General features: G+C 35.4%; 1 long non-coding RNA gene across 1 annotated transcript; it reads left to right on the top strand.

Annotated features, from left to right (window-relative positions):
• Window positions 1–2,380: 2,380 nt before the first annotated feature.
• Window positions 2,381–7,283, top strand: LOC124153459. The gene is made up of 3 exons (XR_006863662.1): window positions 2,381–2,534; window positions 6,807–6,897; window positions 6,981–7,283. It is a non-coding gene; the product is annotated as an uncharacterized LOC124153459 (long non-coding RNA).
• Window positions 7,284–14,471: the final 7,188 nt, after the last annotated feature.

The raw sequence follows: 14,471 nt of genomic DNA, 5'->3' as shown, positions 1-14,471 counted from the left end.
GAACTTCTTCTTGCCCTGGGGTGGGCACACAAAAAAAAACTTAGAAATTGACAGAAAAACGAAAAATAAAATAAAAGTGAGGAACTTACGGGGAAAGGTTGTTTTTACAAATTTTCGATGGGACGCAGCCCATCTTTCTCAAGTGAGAAGAGGAGGGAAAGTGAGGAAAGGGCATAAGGAAGGGTGCAAGGCAGAGGGCAAATATGGAGGGAGGAAAAACGGTGGACGGGGATTGGTTGTTCTTTCTAGTGGGCGCGGTTGATTCCTGGACCAGAAAACGCACGGAAAGCCCATATGCATGCCTGTTCCAAATCCTTCAGTTCTAGGGGGGTGGTAGACGGGGGGAGGGAGGCTAATATTCCCACTTTATAGCATTGGTCAAACAGAGCTTTGTGGGAGGAAGCATGAACGGCGACTGGAAGGGAAGCAGAAACAGAAGAAACACTATTGCATGAAGAGCGATGCCCGTTCATTCGGATGCAAAGGGGAGTGGTGGATAAGCCGATATAAAAAGCGGGGCATTTTTGGCACAACAGTATATATACAATGTTTTTTGTTGTGCAAGAAATTTCCGACACAGAGGGGAGAGGGAAGGCAAGGAATTGATCGGGAAGGGGTTCGGTGATGAGGATGTGACAAGTTTTGCATCTTGCACGGTTGCAGGGCGAGGGCTGTGGTTTAATATAGGTACTTTGTTTGGGCAGTGGTTTGGTTGTTTTTAAGATGCTGGCCAGATTTGGTGGTCTTTTAAAAACGAGTGAAGGGCATCGCGGGAAAAATCTGGAAGTGGCCGTGTTGTCTGAGAGGATGGGGAAAAGGTCTTTTAGGGTCCTACGCAGTACGTCCACGCCCGGAAAAAAGGTCGTACAGAGAGAAAGGAACTGCGACGAATTGTCCCCGCCTAGTTTTTTCGGGACATATGATTTTTTTCGGATCTTATTCCGGAGGAGGGGTTCCGGGTAACCCCTTCTCCTGAGAGCATGGTGTAAATTTGAAAGGAATCTATTAAGGGAGTCTGGATTATTACATATTCTGTGACCACGGATGGAAAGAGAAAAAGGGAGGGAGCATTTTGTGTGTGGCGGATGACAGCTATTGTAGTGTAGATATTGCTGTTTATGGGCAGTATCAGAACACACACGAAAAAGATTATAAACTCACACTCACTAAATTTTAGGTGGCATTACCACCTTCCTCAGAGTTAGGTAAAAGACTTTAGGTAGAGGGTAAAGGATAGCTGAGGGAAGGGGAAATAGAGGGGAGGTAGGGTCCAAAGAGGGGGGGGAAAGACGTGGGTTGAGGCAATTAAGGGATTAGCGGTGGATGTTTAAGCCGGGAGGAAGAAATGCTTTGAATAGCCAAAAGTAACTTAATTCAATAGAAGCGTGTTTTTGGCCATTCTATCATTCAAGCAACCAGAAAATCCTCGGGTGCGTTGTTTCTGAAGTAGTGCAAAAATCTGTCGACAAATGCTGACAAATACAACTGATAGTGAAGGAGGGAGCACAGATGATGACGGAAGCGATGTACTTACGATCTCCCCAGGCAAGAACAATTGTTTACAGGAGAAATCGCTATATGTGGTAAACAAATGAGCCAAAGAGGAAAATTCGTATACCCTTTTCTCGTATTCGTATATCATTACTCAGAAACCTGGTTTGAAGGATTACATTACATCACTAGGTACGGATATAAAGCCTCTTGATTATTAGCCTCAGATTTTTGATGACCAAATTTTACAATTGAATACGTTGGTACGATCAAAAAAATAAAAAGGCCTTAAGATTTTGCGTCATCCAAGGACACACAACGGGCTCTTCACTTTGCAGATTCTTCGAGAACAAGACTGCAATATCAAATGTCCCCAAAATATATAAGGCTTAGTTTCATTTATGCACTACTTCAAGAAAAGGAATATGCGGGATAAACTTCATAGCTACTTACTACTTAGCCTTCCAACTTTAACATTTAAGGCCTTATTTTTAAATCTGATGAAATATTGATACATAAATATAATAATTATAACTCAAGTGTTTTTGTCATCAGTTTGTTGATCCTGTTTCAAATAACAATTTTTACTGACAAATGGGTTCGTAGTGGGAACGTAAAAATGATAATATAAGTTTTAGAATAGTTAAGCTTTTAAAGAAAAATTAAAAAAAACAATAAAAATGGCGTTGCAACATTTTATGAATTTTTGATTTATTGCGGTCTCTCAGACCCCACATCACTGGTAGTCGTGAAACAAAAGTTGCATGTCACTGGTTAAGGGTTAAGAGTTTATAAAATTTTTGTTAAAATTACTCTCATTTTTCCACTGAAAATATTGGATAATTCAATATCTAACTGTTTTGATGAATTTCTGAATTTTTCAGACAACCATCTTAAAGCGCTGGAGCTGGAAAGAGAGTCTGAAATGCTGTATGGATTGGATGCATCTAAATCATAAGAAAAAGGTCTAAGAAAAAAACGGAGAGCTCAGACATTAGATGATGAGGAAAAGCCACCTTATCCTGCTTGTACACATAAACATGGTAATGTTGCATAAAAAAATTAAAATTCCGTAATTTATTAATCTCGCACCTACCGCTTACCCTGGTGGTATTCCATACCCCCACACACCCCGGTATTAGTTGCACCTAAACCCCCCCCAGCCTTAATTCCTAGCTGCGCCCCTGCAATGCACAACTACGTTTCGCAAACTATTCCACACGCGGCTACGTTTTGCAAGTATACAAGCGCCTGCGGGTGCTACAGAAGTAAATTAAGGGGCAATTTATAGTCCCATACTTGGCAGGCTAATACCGACTCATTCGGGATCCCTGCCATCTCGTCGCACGCTCTTTCTACTTATGCACAAAAACATTACATGTATTTTGATTTTGAATGTATTTTAAAAATACAAACTACTCTTTAGATGCATTTTCGTTACAAAATTCAAAATACTCTCAGAAAATGTATTTCCGATACAAATTACAAACTACAAAAGTATCGAAAATACGTATTTCAAATACAAGTATTTTCGATACTGCCCATCTCTGGAACTAGGTACATATTTTTTTAATACCAATAATCTGCTGATCCCTAAGGCTCATCAATATAATCCCTGTCAATGTGATACTTCCCCATGATAGAAAGTAGCAGCTCTGATGAGGATAATGCTCCTGGAAAGATCCTCCCACCCCTAAGACTAAATCAAGTCAGGCAATCAAGAAGTGTTTCTGTTTGTGCCTTTTCACCTCAATCGGGTATGCATACGAGTTGTTTAGTTTTTTAGTTAACCCATTACCGACCGAGTAAAGAAATACTTGAAAATATATAATTTTTTCTCTTCATTTTACCTAATAACATGCTAAATAAGATAAATTGAAAATATGGACCGTCAAAAAAATTTGCTTATGGTAAAAAAAAAAATGTTGCGTTTTCGCAACGTTGGCGGAATCCGGTACCTGTATGCAGTTACGCAACCCGCATTACAATACATTGCCGTCTTATAGGAATATGCTGTTTTAACTGTCGGATATAATCCTATACCTTTTTATGTCACGTATATGACAAATATCGTCATATTGGATAAATAAAATCCTTAGATATTATGTTTCCAATGAGATGTAGTTGTTATTTGACCTAAATCTACTATAAAATAGACATGCTTAACGGTTTGAAAGAAATAAGTCAAAGCGAAAATTTTACTCAGAAGAGCATGTATTTCACATTTTATCATTGACTTTAATTTTATCATTGCAGATTGAATTACAATAACTAATGGCTAATTATGAAATACTTAAGCATTTTGGGTGCAATGGAACATAAAATTTCGTACATTCATACCTGGTTTGACTTTTACACTGTTTCGGCAACTACTGAATTTTTTTTTAACTCTATGGCCAAATTCGTCCTTTCATGCTTCACGAATCCGCGATGAATAAATGGCCTAACTATTTCTATGTTTATGGACGCGAATTGTATAGGGGTACGTCATCTACTGACTGATTCACTTCACTTTTTAGATGCGTCCCTTCTAGATACGATTTGAAGTCTACCAGTGAAATTTACTTCCGTTGCATAACCTGTACAATCTCCTGGCGTTAGTGCAAACGCTGTCCAGTAAGTTGATAAGCTAGGATCTTTTTTCCCCTGAATTCTAGTGCGGTAATTTGCATTTGCATTATCAAGTAGGTCCACATCTACCATATATTTACTGTACTCCCCAATAACACGAATAGTATTTTCTTTTATTAACATAGAATAGTATGTGAAATAGTATTTTATTTTTTCCGCGGAAAATTTTCCCTGTGCCCAATGGAATGGAAAAACTTGCGTGCTGTCTACAGGGACAATCTAGTTATCATTCCATCGAACAATACTAAGACCTTCGGCTTTACCAAATGTTTGTTTTCATGTTCCTCTCGGTTTCAGGTCGATGGTTTTATTATATTCTATTAGACACTCCTCCGTTATATATTCACCGATGGCTCCAGGGACAAATAATCCTTTTTCTTTCAAAACAATAAATAGTCTTCAAGATGAATAGAAGTTATCGAAAAACATACTATGATTCGAGGGATCACGGATAACCTTGAGTAATTCCAGAATAACACTTGCTTCCAAGCCTAAATTTCGATGGAAGTAATTTTCTATCGCCTAGTTGAACCCTAAAACCGTCTGAATAACATAAGCACCAAAGTTAAAAGCAAAATCTAAAAAGCTTATTATAAAAGAACATTTATGCACTCTAGTGACCAAATTAAGGTACCAATTTCTCATTATTTCAAAATTTATGCGCAAATATTCCGAATTGTAATAATTTTTAACTCAATTCGTCAAATTGAGGTCATAATTTACAAATCTGTCATTTTTGTCCAGACAGGAATTGTCTGAAACGTGTAGATTATTTTTTATTAATCTAAATATATTTTGGTTCAATCATTTCCGAACCAAATCTACGTCTTATCGTCTTCATTCACACAATATCCTGTTGTGGAAGTCGGTGATATCGCTGAATCGTGAAGTAAGGAAGGACTAATTCGGATTGAATGTACAAAGTTTTGCGTTCCATTGCACCCGAAATGCTTTCATGTAATTCATAAAGTCATTATTTGTTGTAATTCAATCTGTTGTGATAAAAATGTCAATTAAAAACTGGAAAATACGTTATCTTCTGTAAAAATATTCACTTTGACTCATTTCTTTCAAGCCGTAATGCATCTCTATTTTAAATTGGATTTAGGTAAAATAATGCAGCATCTCATTGGAAATATAATATATAAGAATTTCAATTGTCAAATATGACGATATCTGTCAAATACGAGGCATAAAAAGGCGTAGGATTATATCTGACATTAAAAACGGCATATTCCTACGAGACGGAAATATGTGGTAATGCGGGTTGCATAGCTGCCTATAGATACCGGATTCGGCCAACGTTGCGAAAACGCAACATTATTTTCCGGATCTGATTTTCGCTTAATGTTGACTCCCTGACGAAATATAATCTTTAATATCTATTAATTTAAATTTCTACGTCCACATGGACGAATAAAAAACTTAATAAAGGGAATAGTTACTCTTAGGAAAACTTATTTATCTTGCTTAACAGGAGACTCGAAAATTGACACTTTTTGAGTATTTTTATAAGTATCGAAATACTTATAAAATGTCATTATAATCTCACTAAAAATTAGTTTAAACTTATTTTTATCGAAAAAAGCTAATTCTACATGAATAAAATTCAATTGAAATATTTTTTTTTGCATTTCTCAATAATCCATCAAGTCTAAAGCAATGTCCCTCTTAGGACTCCTGTTCCGTTTCACTGAAATTAAAGACCCCCAGGCACTTAGAACTTTTTTTTCATCTATCATTCTTCCAATTCTTACCTACTCTTGTCCCATTTGGTCTATCTCTTCACAAACCAACCTCTCATCCCTGGACTGTGTCAGCAATTTCTTTGCCAATATAGTAAAAAATAGAATACCGCATTTACGCAACATGTCCACTAATGCTATTCTCTCCTCCCTCTTCATCCCTAATCTCACTACCCATAGGCTCACAGCTGATTTAAAACTTATTTATAAGATTCTCAATTCCACCATCGACTGCCCAGCATTGCTCTCTTTTATCAATTTTAAAGTTCCACCCCGCCCCACCCGTTCTCATCCCCTAATCCACATGCCCATTCCTAGACTTTCACTCACTAAACGTTCGTTTTTCTACCGCATTACTTCTGTGTTGAACTCACTCCCTCCACACATCGACCCCTTTGCACTTCCATTGAAATCCTTCATAAGCCTTTCCCTATCCTATCTGTCACCGAAGTAGTCTGTTACTGCAGTTTCTTGTTGTCCTTTTGTTTTTGTAAATGTAATTGTTGTTTTCTACATGTTATATTGCGTCTTCGTCCTCTAATTTATGTATTGTTACCTGGCCACTATAAAATGGCATATGCTGTATGTGGTTATATTTCTTTAAAATAAAAAAATAAAAAAAATAAAATAAATAAAAAATGTTGCGTTTTCGCAACGTTGGCCGTAAATGGGTTAAAGTAGAATTACTATTGATGAATATAACATAAGTGAACCGAAGTCAACCAGTTCATTGGGTCTTCAAGTTATGAAGCCTGATGTCTGTGCAACTCTACCATGATATGCTTCTTATGCTTAAAACAGTAGATAATATCTCCCATTTGATGTTGGACTGTAAACGTGTGTACTCACTTTGCTTTGGGTCACAATTTGATAATTTGTCCAATTGAAATGTATAATCGAACACACTAGTTAGAAGTGATTGAAACTTTTTCGTTGCAGGAAAATAACTACATATGTACATACCTACATCCTCAAATGCCTGGAGGGAAAGAAAGAGACACTAAGCAGCCAGATAAAGTAGAGGAGTATGGTAATGTTTTTATGATATGTTTGTGCACGGTCTGACATAAAGATACTTTTGAAAACTTTGCGTTATGACATTTCTAATTTTAGAGATTGTGCAAGCTCAGAGGAGAAGTTATGAAAGGAAGATAGAGGAGATTGGATGAAAAACTGAGAATGTCATTAAGCATGCTCACAGAATTGAAGCAACAGATGAAGTCAAAGTCTGTAGTACATGAAGACAGCATTTTCGTCTACCAGAAACTCCCACTGAAAAAATTGGTTGATATAGGAGCTTGAGAGAGAATTGTCAGATGATGTATCTCTCCATAAAAATTTGGTGTGGCCTAAATCATTTGTGTTTTGAATCTTTTCTGATAATTTCAACCAAATTTTCATTATTTGGAAAATATTTATCTTAATGAGTGACTGAAGACATTGTGATGATTAAGAGCAATCCTCAGTGAAAAAAATTTTATATTTTGTATTGACATATGAAGCAGCAAAGCACTTCTGCCTCACTGGAAAGTCCAGTTTTGAGGGGATAAAGAAGAGAAAGTTCATGGGAACAAAAAATATGCTATGCCATAATGGGTGTGTGTCTTCCTATATTTTTCAAGAATCTATGTTTCAAAAATATTTTCATTTAAAAACTGCTATTTGATTGCTTACATTGGTATCCTTTGATTTTTTTCAGATGTATTCACTAAAAAACCAGCTCTTTCCCACATGGGCACTATGAATACTGAAAAGAAAACGAGGGAGTGGTTTTGGCAGACTGGAACAATGGATGAAGAGGACCAAAAGAAAGGCATGAGAGACAGATAATTTTCGCCGGATCGGGACCCCCAATTGATGATTGGAAGTGAAAAATGAAGAATCCTTCTAAAATAAAACTCAAAATTATGTAATCTAACCTTAAATTAATCTAAAAAATAATCCATCCGAAAGAACAGATTCTTAAATTCTGAATGCTTCACCATTCTGAGCCATATTCCTTTAGGAAATTTAGTTCTATATTCATGAACTAAACTAATAGGCTATCGGTGACACAACGTCTGGTAAGTATCCAATCAACCTCCAGGAATATTGATGAAAGAGGAAATATGCACGAATATCGAGGGGATGTTTTGAGGGTTTTATATTCAGAAATGCGAGACCCAATAATGCCTTTCACGAAGTTCTGCAGCCTTCCCCAATACAGTGCTTGCATAAAGGCAAATTCGGAAGATAATATCGCCGATAGTATTTTGTCGGAAGAAATGATACGATGCCACTTTATGAAACTTATTTGGCTCCATTTAATGAGGCAATGAATTATTATCAGTGCATATATCCATGCTGATAAGTTGATACAAAAGTGGAAACCTTATAGGCCACATCTTGAGACATGATGGCCTGATGAAGACAATCGTCGAAGGACAAGTGGAAGGCAAGAATGGAAAAGGAAGACCTCGAACAAAATATATGGAACAAGTAAAGAGAGATGTGAAAGAGAAGAAATACGTAGGTGTGAAAAGATTAGCTGATAGGAGAACTGAGTGGTGAGCTGCGTCAAACCAATCCTAGGATTGTTGACCAGTGATGATGATGACTTGGTTAGAAGACTGGTAGAAAGATTCTCCTGCCCACATTGTGAGGAAATATTTTTAGGCAAGGACGACCTGAGCGATAAGTCTCAACTCCTAATCTTATATAATACCTTACCCAGAGATGGGCAGTATCGAAAATACTTGTATTTGAAATACGTATTTTCGATACATTTGTAGTTTGTAATTTGTATCGGAAATACATTTTCTGAGAGTATTTTGTATTTTGTAATGAAAATACATCTAAAGAGTAATTTGTATTTTTAAAATACATTCAAAATCAAAATACAAATAATTTTTTGCGTGTAATTTGTAAGAGCGCGCGACGATATGGCAGGGATACCGAATCCAGAGTCCTCTGGATTGTTGATAATACACTACAAAGTTGAGTCGTCGCATCCTACCATCTTTGTTCTCTGCACTCGTTGTTTACGTTATGAAAGTGAATGTGGCCGGCAGTTGCTCGGCAAGATTTTCCGTTATTTGTAGTAGAAATACGGCACAATAAGTTGTAGTTCGGCTCCTAATTGCTACATTAGCACCAAGGACGTGTTTAAAAATTTTATTTTCCCTCAAAATATTGAGAGAAGAGCGAAATGGCTTCAAATATGCCGAAGGGACAAGTGACACCAAACAACGTCTTCCCGCCTACGTGAGGTAAGTTTTTCTACACATAATGGTTCCTTTAATACTATTACCTTAAATTTTTAATAGTGCTGATCCACATATTCCAATTATTAGGTTTGAACTGTGTATAAGTAGTAATTTAAAAAAATATGTATTCCGGTTCAGATAATGCGGCGAGGTTCTTGACGAGTGTTTTTGTGCTTGTATGTTTTCTATTCATCAATGGAATATGTGAAATTTTGTGACTAAAATATAATATTTAGTCTGGGTTGCAGAGATGATTGACTTAGTTCTTTACTACGTACCAGAATGTGTAACAATAACTATTAGTGCTGCTAGTTTTGTATTCAATAAAAATATTTGTTTTTGTCAATGCCGGTATGAAGTAATCTTACGGTCATTTACAACAATAAAGACAATTACGTTTTTGACTAGAATCTGCATATCCGGATACATATTAGTGGACGAAACTCCGCTTTTCATTGCTTTATTTGTGTGTTGTTCATGAGAAGAATGACTATTATATTTCGAAGTAGTGTGAATGCTTAATTTTAGGATGCAATTAAAATCTCGACAAGTCGCTTTTGCGACTAATCTTTTCCTTGACTCATTCCGAATTTTTAATTCCAGTTTTGTTTGAAGAGGATTACATTCCTAGGGCTGGTTAAAACGGAAAAATACATCAACACCGAACTTTTGTCGTGGCCCAGCTGTCTGCTCCTGTGTACTTGAAGTTTCAACATCTTTGGCCGAATATTTACTTGTGGTACGTATTCGAGCTTAGTAACTAATTGTAAAATATGGAAATATATAATTAATTAGGTTTTTCTGAAATGGCTTCAGTGATTATCAAAGAGGACGGTACCATTCATGCCTAATTATGGAGAGTTATTAAAAAAATATGGCTATGGATAACTAGGAGTTTTTGATTATTTCTTCGTACACCATTTCAATTTCAATGCGTTATTGTCAGTGTGTATATTATTCATGTACATTTCTCTAGAACTTATTGTTTTACTTTTATATTTACTTTTATTAAGCCTGTTCGTTTAATTGTGCTTTTATAAATCTTATATAAATAGTGATTATTAAGAGTGGAGTGGAAGCTTATTGTTAATGTGTAGATATAACTTATTCAAGACCTGATGCGGTATTGTGTGAAAATAATACGGTTTTAATGATATCTTGGAGATATCATGATTTCTGTTGCAATAAAAACTTCTTTAAATGCATTTCTTAGTGATATGTTGCGATAAACCTAGGATATTGTACTCCTAAATCCATTTATGGTGTTTATCCTAAGCCGTAGGGGGACTTTCTGCCATTTCCTTTTGCGTTGATTCTATATTCTAGTGGTTAGTAATGTTTACCATTGGAATAAATGAATAAATTTGATTTGCATTATCACTTGCATGTTGCTGCTGCTGTTCAAGCAGGTTCCAAGGGTGTCATTTGGCGAGGGAGCAACATAGGAGGAACTAGTGCACGATGCTAAAATTACTGATTGGGCAAGTTCTACATTTTACACGAAATACCCTGACATTGAACGTTCAACTACCCTTTCTCACCAGTATGTATGAATAGGGTACCACATTGCTATTTATTTGTTTCTTAAGGGTTGAGGTTAGTGTCTGTAGCTTTGAATATATTTGTTGAAGGTAATTCATTAGAGTTCCTACAGGAAAATGGTGCACTGCAAAGTAAAAGCCAAAAACCTCATAATGAAAGTGGCATATAAATATTAGACACATTGGTTCTCTTTGAGTTTGAACTTAACTTTAATTGTAGTATAAGCTTTACTTTTTTTATACATCACTGATTGGCTGAATTTTTATCATTTTAAGATTGGCATCATTCTTTTCCAAAGATATTATGGCTTCATCGATAAACATGCAGAAGATAATTCATATTTAAATGTAATTTTTGGGTTTCTTGTTTAGTTCTCGTATTTGTTGTATAGAACACCAAAGAATCATTTTGTCTTCAGTAGAATACATTATAAGGGCCTACCCCAGATAACACGGCATTTGTATTACATCTGTATAACATCAATAATACACAAAAAATACGTGACCAAATACATATGTATAAGATGGAATATGATCGTATTACATCGGTATATTTCACGTAGAAGTGGTTCAAAAGTCCCTATGGATGTATGTATACGTGCGTATTACAAATTGGAAATCTGAATACCCATACATGAATTATACATATGTATACGATGGAATACAACCGTATTACGTCTGTATATTTCATGTAAAAGTGGCTCAAAAGTCCCTCAGGATGTATGTATACATGCGTATTACAAATTGGAAATCTGAATATCCTTACATGTAATATACATATGTATCTGCAGGCCCTCATGCACGAATTATACATATTGATTTTCTGACCCACATCCACTTAATGTCAATATGGATCAAACGGATGAATAAATATAAGGAAACCAGAACATACAGATAATAAAACATTTATTCAAAGAGAAAAATAAAATAATACACACAAAGAACAAGTGTGGCCATGAATATTGCTAACAAGCATTAAGGGCCAGCAAACAGTAGGTGAAACTTAGTTTTAAAAAATGGCACAAAGATAAATCAAGTACAAACAATGGTTTGAGTTGGAAAGTAGAAAAAAATATTAGCACGGAACAAGCGTTGTAATCCATTGCACAAGAAGAAACCTGGATTCAGGAAACCAACTCTGCACCATTAGCCACTTCCTGAATGGAGAAAAGAAGAAGTCAAGTTTAATAGTCATGCAAAAATATATCTTTTTGTAAGATCTGAATAGGAGCTCAAGGCCTTTAAATTTTATTTTTTTAAATTCATATAGGCAGTCAGTATTCTGTGAAGTCTGTAATTTTAGTACTAATTCTGTATTCTGAATGCAAATGAAAGTTTGGCTTCTCTGCTAGATTCCAGACATGAGTTTTAAATTTTTTCATTTACCAATTATGCCGAGGTCCCAGCTAGCGCAGATTTGACCTTGTCCTTTGAGAAATCATATATTTTGGGGATATGCTTTCATTTTACAAAATTTATAGCCTTTCTCTTAAGAAGAATGAGAAATATGAGAAAAGATCATATGACTACTTTTAAATATAAATTAACTAGGAAAAAGTGTATCCATTGGTATGCTTATTTAGTACATGATACAAATATAATAGTACCATGATTTAGTAGCGGATGATTCACACAGAAAAAATATAAACTTGTGATATCAAATTTTCGAACAAATAAATTTCATACCACCGATAATTTCAGGCTTAACTTTAAGAAACCTCTCCATTATGGATTTTAAAAAACTTTTCCCTCAAACCTTACCTCGGTATTAACAATTCCACATGGTCTTCTGGCTTTGCTTCGTCGTTTTTTCCGTAATCCATTCTCCTCTTGTCCAGGCCAAGCTATTTACATCGTCGCCGCCTCCTGGGTATGCGCGAAAGAGCATGAAAGTAAAATTATAATTAATCAATTTGGCCCATACGCATCTCTTTCTTACACATAATGACAAACTTTCGCATGAAAATTACGTATTTATCTTGTGTTAATAATAACGACGAAATGCACCTTGATTGACTGCCTTTCAAGATGAAAGAAATATTACACTTGGCTTTAAGGGAACCGATATTACACGACCAATACTTCTTGTTCGTTAAATAATTAGAAGTAGTGGGCAAAACGGCTCGGAACCTCGAGGAATCTATTAGTGACAAGGCTACGCTGATAAGTCTGCGGTCAAAGATGTTATGACTAAAGCATAGGATAACTAGGAATGCAAGAACTACAATACAGTAGGTTGTGGTAATAAACAGCGATAAAACAACTTACACGTGAACGAAAACATCCCTTTAAACAATTTTTTCTGCTCTTTATTAAGAGAAGAAAAAATGTAACTTCAGCCGCGAAGCACGGAATTACTATAAGACGCATAATCTATTAATTTATACGTACAAGGTTGACATTACACTATATTTTACCCGTTTTACAATATAACTTCAATGGAGACCAGTCTCCTCGATACGTAACTCAACAAAAAAGGAAAACAATAGCCAAACATAAACAAAATTGGCGCAATGTGGTCAACACATTGCGCCAATATAGTTGTATCCAAATATACTCAAATAACATAATTAATGTAGTCTTTGTAGGCGTACAATATAATAAAAGATAAATCATACCTTACCTTAGTTATCCAGTGACAGGAAACTGTTGGAGCTGGCTTGCAGGAATCGCAATAACCTGCGGGATTGAAGCATTGAAGCACATTTCCAGCAAAACATAGCTTCGGGTTGAGCACACCATCCACAAGCACCGGTTATCGAGGATTAAAACACTATGTCAATTCTTCCAATACGTATAATAATGCAAACAAATATAAAATTAACTATACATCAATAGCCGGAGTTCCTCCTACAGCACGATCTCGACGTTCTCGTAGTCTCGAACGAAATGCCGAGCTTAACTGTTAACGAGATTATAACGAAAGGGATCACTCCCTCTCACTTCCCTAGTTTATTGCGACAGTGGAGGCGCAGAATTGAGAATTTATTTTTTTTGTTTAAACAGTTAATTTAAAATATTGTTTAAAAAATTAAACTTCGCTTTTACTTTTGCTCTGTGCAAGAACTATTTTTTGTATTTTTCATGTATTGTGAGGATTGTGAGCCATTTTCCATGTGTATATTTCGCGGATGGAAACTGAATTTTACATATGTAATACGTCTGTATTTCGCGTGCATTTACAAATTAACATAAATATGGTCGCCATATTACCCTTGCTCACATCGATCAGTATATGATTTATTTTTAAGCTTTCTGGGTATAAAATCGAATGGATGAATGATCATTGAAATGAGAAAATCTGGCGTTTGCAGTGAACATATTATTTCTGGAAAAAATGTTTATGAACATTTCACAAGACGCCACGAAAATCCACCTCTCAAAAATTACAGAAAATATACATAATGTATATTTTGTGTATTTTTGACCACATTTACATATGTATTTCCTCTGTATTCATACATATGTAAAAGTAGCAAGTGTTACACGATATTTACATTTGTATTTTTGACCACATTTACATAAGTATTCAATTTTCAAAAATACAAATGTATTTATCGTGTAACACGTACCACTTTTACATATGTATGAATACAAAGAATATACATTCAATAATACATATGTATTACACATGTGATACATAACAAAAATACATATGTATGTGACCCATGAAAATACAATATAAATACATAATGTATATCCAAATGTGTGCTGTTGGGGACTATACTGTATGGTTGAAGTACAACAGAGTGTTTTAAGCATGCTGTAGAGTTGTAATTCTTACTTTCAATTTTCTACTTCAGCATATGGTTAAAATA

This window comes from Ischnura elegans, chromosome 1 (assembly GCF_921293095.1).
Source record: "Ischnura elegans chromosome 1, ioIscEleg1.1, whole genome shotgun sequence".
Classification (NCBI taxonomy): domain Eukaryota; kingdom Metazoa; phylum Arthropoda; class Insecta; order Odonata; family Coenagrionidae; genus Ischnura; species Ischnura elegans.
The sequence above is the reverse complement of the archived record's forward strand: the minus strand, read 5'-3'. Positions and strand labels throughout refer to the sequence as shown.